A 6000-nucleotide genomic window follows, 5' to 3' on the forward strand; every position below is an offset into this window, starting at 1 on the left:
TTTTCTCTTTCTGACTTACTTCATTCTGTAAGACTCTAGGTCCATCCACCTCACTACAAATAACTCAATTTCATTTCTTTTCATGGCTGAGTAATATTCCATTGTATATATGTGCCACATCTTCTTTATCCATTCATCTGTCGATGGACACTTAGGTTGCTTCCATGTCCTGGCTATTGTCAATAGAGCTGCAATGAACATTGTGGTACATGACTCCTTTTGAATTATGTTTTCTCAGGGTATATGCCCAGTAGTGGGATTGCTGGGTCATATGGTAGTTCTATTTTTAGTTTATTGAGGAACCTCCATACTGTTCTCCATAGTGGCTGTATCAATTTACATTCCCACCAACAGTACAAGAGGGTTCCCTTTTCTCCACACCCTCTCCAGTGTGTATTGTTTGTAGATTTTTTGATGATGGCCATTCTGACTGGTGTGAGGTGATACCTCATTGTAGTTTTGATTTGCATTTCTCTGATTATTAGTGATGTTGAGCATCCTTTCATGTGTTTGTTGGCAACCTGTATACCATCTTTGGAGAAATGTCTATTTAGGTCTTCTGCCCATTTTTGGATTGGGGTGTTTATTTTTCTGATATTGAGCTGCATGAGCTGCGTGTATATTTTGGAGATTAATCCTTTCTCAGTTGCTTCATTTGCAAATATTTTCTCCCGTTCTGAAGGTTGTCTTTTCATCTCATTTATGTTTTCCTTTGCTGTGCAAAAGCTTTTAAGTTTCATTAGATCCCATTTGTTTATTTTTGTTTTTCTTTCCCTTTCTCTAGGAGGTGGGTCACAAAGGATCTTGCTGTGATTTATGTCATAGAGTGTTCTGCCTATGTTTTCCTCTAAAAGTTTTAGAGTGTCTAGCCTTACATTTAGGTCTTTAATTCATTTTGAGTTTATTTTTGTGTATGGTGTTAGGGAATGTTCTAATTTCATTCTTTTACATGTAGCTGTCCTTTTCCCAGCACCATTTATTGAAGAGGCTGTCTTTTCTCCATTGTATATTCTTGCCTCCTTTATCAAACATAAGGTAACCATATGTGTGTGGGTTTATCTCTGGCCTTTCTATCCTGTTCCATTGATATATATTTCTGTTTCTGTGCCAGTACCATACTATCTTGATTACCATAGCTTTGTAGTATAGTCTGAAGGCTGGGAGCCTGATTCCTCCAGCTCCATTTTTCTTTCTCAAGATTGTTTTGGCTATTCATGATCTTTTGTGCTTCCATACAAATTGTGAAATTTTTTGTTCTAGTTCTGTGAAAAATGCCAGTGGTAGTTTGCTAGGGATTGCATTGAATCTGTAGATTGCTTTGGGTAGTATAGTCATTTTCACAATGTTGATTCTTCCAATCCAAGAACATGGTATATCTCTCCATCTGTTTGTATCATCTTTACTTTCTTTCATCAGTGTCTTACAGTTTTCTGCATACAGGTCTTTTGTCTCCTTAGATAGACAAAAAGCATTTTATTCTTTTTGTTGCAATGGTAAATGGGAGTGTTTCCTTAATTTCTCTTTCAGATTTTTCATCATTAGTGTATAGGAACGCAAGAGATTTCTGTGCATTAATTATGTATCCTGCTACTTTACCAAATTCATTGATTAGCTCTAGTAGTTTTCTGGTAGTGTCTTTAGGATTCTCTATGTATAGTATCATGTCATCTGCAAAGAGTGACAGCTTTACTTCTTCTTTTCCGATTTGGATTCCTTTTATTTCTTTTTCTTCTCTGATTGCTGTGGCTAAAACTTCCAAAACTATGTTGAATAACAGTGGTGAGAGTGGGCAACCTTGTCTTGTTCCTGATTTTAGAGGAAATGCTTTCAGTTTTTCACCATTGAGAACGATGCTGGCTGTGGGTTTGTCATCTATGGCCTTTATTATGTTGAGGTAAGTTCCCTCTATGCCTACTTTCTGGAGGGTTTTTTATCATAAGTGAGTGTTGAATTTTGTTGAAAGCTTTTTCTGCCTCTATTGAGATGATCATTTGGTTTTTATTCTTCAGTTTGTTAATATGGTGTATCACATTGATTGGTTTGCGTATATTGAAGAATCCTTGCATCCTAAGATAAACCCCACTTGATCATGTTGTATGATCCTTTTAATGTGCTGTTGGATTCTGTTTGCTAGTATTTTGTTGAGGATTTTTGCATCTATGTTCATCAGTGATATTGGCCTATAGTTTTCCTTTTTTGTGACATCTTTGTCTGGTTTTGGTGTCAGGGTGATGGTGGCCTTGTAGAATGAGTTTGGGAGTGTTCCTCCCTCTGCTATATTTTGGAAGAGTTTGAGAAGGATCAGTGTTAGATCTTCTCTAAATGTTTGATAGAATTTGCCTGTGAAGCCATCTGGTCCTGGGCTTTTGTTTGTTGGAAGATTTTTAATCATAGTTTCAATTTCAGTGCTTGTGATTGGTCTGTTTATATTTTCTATTTCCTCCTGGTTCAGCCTCGGAAGGTTGTGCTTTTCTAAGAATTTGTCCATTTCTTCCAGGTTGTCCATTTTATTGGCATATGGTTGCTTGTAGTAATCTCTCATGATCCTTTGTATTTCTGCAGTGTCAGTTGTTACTTTTCGTTTTTCATTTCTAATTCTATTGATTTGACTCTTCTCCTTTTTTTTCTTGATGAGTCTGGCTAATGATTTATCAATTTTGTTTACCTTCTCAAAGAACCAGCTTTTAGTTTTATTGATCTTTGCTATTGTTTCCTTCATTTTTTTTCATCTATTTCTGATCTGATATTTATGATTTCTTTCCTTCTGCTCACTTTGGGGGTTTTTTGTTCTTCTTTCTCTAATTGCTTTAGGTGTAAGGTTAGGGTGTTTATTTGAGAAATTTCTTGTTTCTTAAGGTACAATTGTATTGCTATAAACTTCCCTCTTAGAACTGCTTTTGCTGCCTCCCATAGATTTTGGGTCATCGTGTTTTCGTTGTCATTTGTGTCTAGGTATTTTTTGATTTCCTCTTTGATTTCTTCAGTGATCTCTTGGTTATTTAGTAGTATATTGTTTAGCTTCCATGTGTTTGTATTTTTTACAGATTTTTTTCCTGTTATTGATATCTAGTCTCATAGTGTTGTGGTCAGAAAAGATACTTGATACTATTTCAATTTTCTTAAATTTACCAAGGCTTGATTTGTGACCCAAGATATGATCTATCCTGAAGAATGTTCCATGAGCACTTGAGAAGAAAATGTATTCTGTTGTTTTTGGATAGAATGTCCTATAAATATCAATTAAGTCCATCTTGTTTAATGTATCATTTAAAGCTTGTGTTTCCTTATTTATTTTCATTTTGGAGGATCTGTCCATTGGTGAAAGTGGAGTGTTAAAGTCCCCTACTATGATTCTGTTACTGTCGATTTCCCCTTTTATGGCTGTTAGCATTTGCCTTATGTGTTGAGGTGCTCCTATGTTGGGTGCATAAATATTTACAATTGTTATATCTTCTTCTTGGATTGATCCCTTGATCATTATGCAGTGTCCTTCTTTGTCCCTTGTAATAGTCTTTATTTTAAAGTCTATTTTGTCTGATATGAGAATTGCTACTCCAGCTTTCTTTTGATTTACATTTGCATGGAATATCTTTTTCTGTCCCCTCACTTTCAGTCTGTATGTGTCCCTAGGTCTGAAGTGGGTCTCTTGTAGACAGCATATGTTCAACTCTTGTTTTTGTATCCATTCAGCCAGTCTATGTCTTTTGGTTAGAGCATTTAATCCATTTACATTTAAGGTTATTATTGATATGTATGTTCCTATTACGATTTTCTTAATTGTTTTGGGTTTGTTATTGTAGGTCGTTTCTTTCTCTTGTGTTTCCTGCCCAGAGAAGTTCCTTTAGCATTTGTTGTAAAGCTGGTTTGGTGGTGCTGAATTCTTTTAACTTTTACTTTTCTGTAAAGGTTTTAATTTCTCCATTGAATCTGAATGAGATCCTTCCTGGGTAGAGTTATCTTGGTTGTAGGTTTTTCCCTTTCATCACTTTAAATATGTTCTGCCACTCCCTTCTGACTTGCAGAGTTTCTGCTGAAAGATCAGCTGTTAACCTTATGGGGATTCCCTGGTACGTTATTTGTTGTTTTTCCCTTGCTGCTTTTAATATTTTTTCTTTGTATTTAATTTTTGATAGTTTGATTAACATGTGTCTTGGCATGTTTCCCCTTGAATTTATCCTGTATGGGACTCTCTGCCCTTCCTGGCATAAGGCACTTCTCTATTAAAACTATTTTGAGAATTAGACAAGGTTCTATTTTAAAAACCTTGACTGAATGACTGTATATGTGTTATCAAGAGTTTGGTACTTTAGAAATAGTAAAATATATCCTTGCTTCTCAATTTTAAAAAATGTGGACTTCAATAATTCACTGTTATTCTAGATAATGTGTAATTCTAAGCACAATTATTACTTTTACTCCTAAGGACTAAATAAATCATTGTTTAAGATATTGGATAATTTCAAACTGGTAATCCTAAAATCTGGTATATCTTTTGTTCTTCTACTTAACATCAATGCAGATTTTTCATAATGTAAACAAAATAATGACACCAGTAGAATTTCCCTTACATTTTCAGGGAATACTGTTTTCAGTTTAGAAATACTGACAGCCTAAAGTAAAATGTTATAAGATTGCTCTTCATTTTATAGCAACCTATTTCCCTCCTTTTGGAAGGCTTAAATGTTTAAGAATATGCTGGAAGGAGAACCGCAGTCATTTCATTCTTTGAACAATTCTGAAATATCATTTCCTATTAGGCAGTTGTGTGAGTACTGACAGCCTTGCCCCTCTTCTTCCCTAGAGATTAATTTATTTCCTGCAGTGCTTGCTTTTCTTGGAAAATCTGACTCGTCAGCCTTCACCAATGGGAGATCTCATCAGCAGAATGTTAATTATAAAAGCAAAACAATATACCATATTGAAAGGGAAAAACAATTCTCCAGGCAATGTAACCTTTTTCTTTTCTTTTCTTTTCTTTCCACTTCATTCTCTCCTCAGTCTGTGGCTGGACAGGAACATTATCCACTAGGGAAACATTCGCCGAGATGGTGTGGTATAGAGGAAATGTGCAGGCTTTGCCACCAGACAGACCCAAGACCGAACTCTAATTCAAAGAATGTTGAATTTCTTTGGGATTTTGTTTCTTTATCTGTAAAATAAAGATAAAAATACCTGCCTCACATGAAATTCTATAATGAGACTGTCACAGTGTAGACACTAGAAAATTATTCTTATCATTATTATAGCCTTCATTTAGCACCTACTGCATATTGATTGCTGTGGCATAATATTAACCATGTCTCATATTAGTTTATAAAAGAATCTATTAGAAATTTGAAGAAATATATCTTTCAGCTTTAGGAGTTAGTTAGACATATGAGACCAAGACACCTTATTGAGATAGCCTAGTTGAAGTCTTGTCTTACTCTTCATTTCCTTTCTCTTCTCATTACTACTCATATTTTTCATAATGCTCGCTAGATACTTATAAACTTATTTTTTTTCATCAATAAGTTCTTTAAAAACTTCAAAAGCTATTTGCTAATAGTTTTAGGTCTATCTATTCAGACTTGAAACTGCATTTGAGTTTATTAAAAATTATTTTCTCTAAAATAAAAATTGTCAATTTCTGTTTGATTCAGTCTTAGAAATAAAACTTTGGTGAGTTAAATCTTGAGACAAAGATTGTCAGCAAAGATTGTGGCAGCAAAGTAGAGATAAAGTTGAGAGATACCAAATGAAGAAACAAAATCAATCGTCTTAAGCCCAGAATGATCTTTCTTTCAGTAGTATGATTATGATTAACAAGTCTGTTTAAGTAAATATCTTTTTTCTTATTTCTCCCATATGATTTTATGATTTGTGTGCAATACCTGAAAGAAAAGCAATTGAAGCATCAGATGATAAAACAGAAAAAGAGATGTCATGGTGTAAACGCATAACACCTGAGACCTGATACAGGGCTCCTACAGCAGACAGGAGCTCTGTGCATGGAGTGCA

Source organism: Balaenoptera acutorostrata, chromosome 14 (genome assembly GCF_949987535.1).
Source record: "Balaenoptera acutorostrata chromosome 14, mBalAcu1.1, whole genome shotgun sequence".
Lineage (NCBI taxonomy): Eukaryota > Metazoa > Chordata > Mammalia > Artiodactyla > Balaenopteridae > Balaenoptera > Balaenoptera acutorostrata.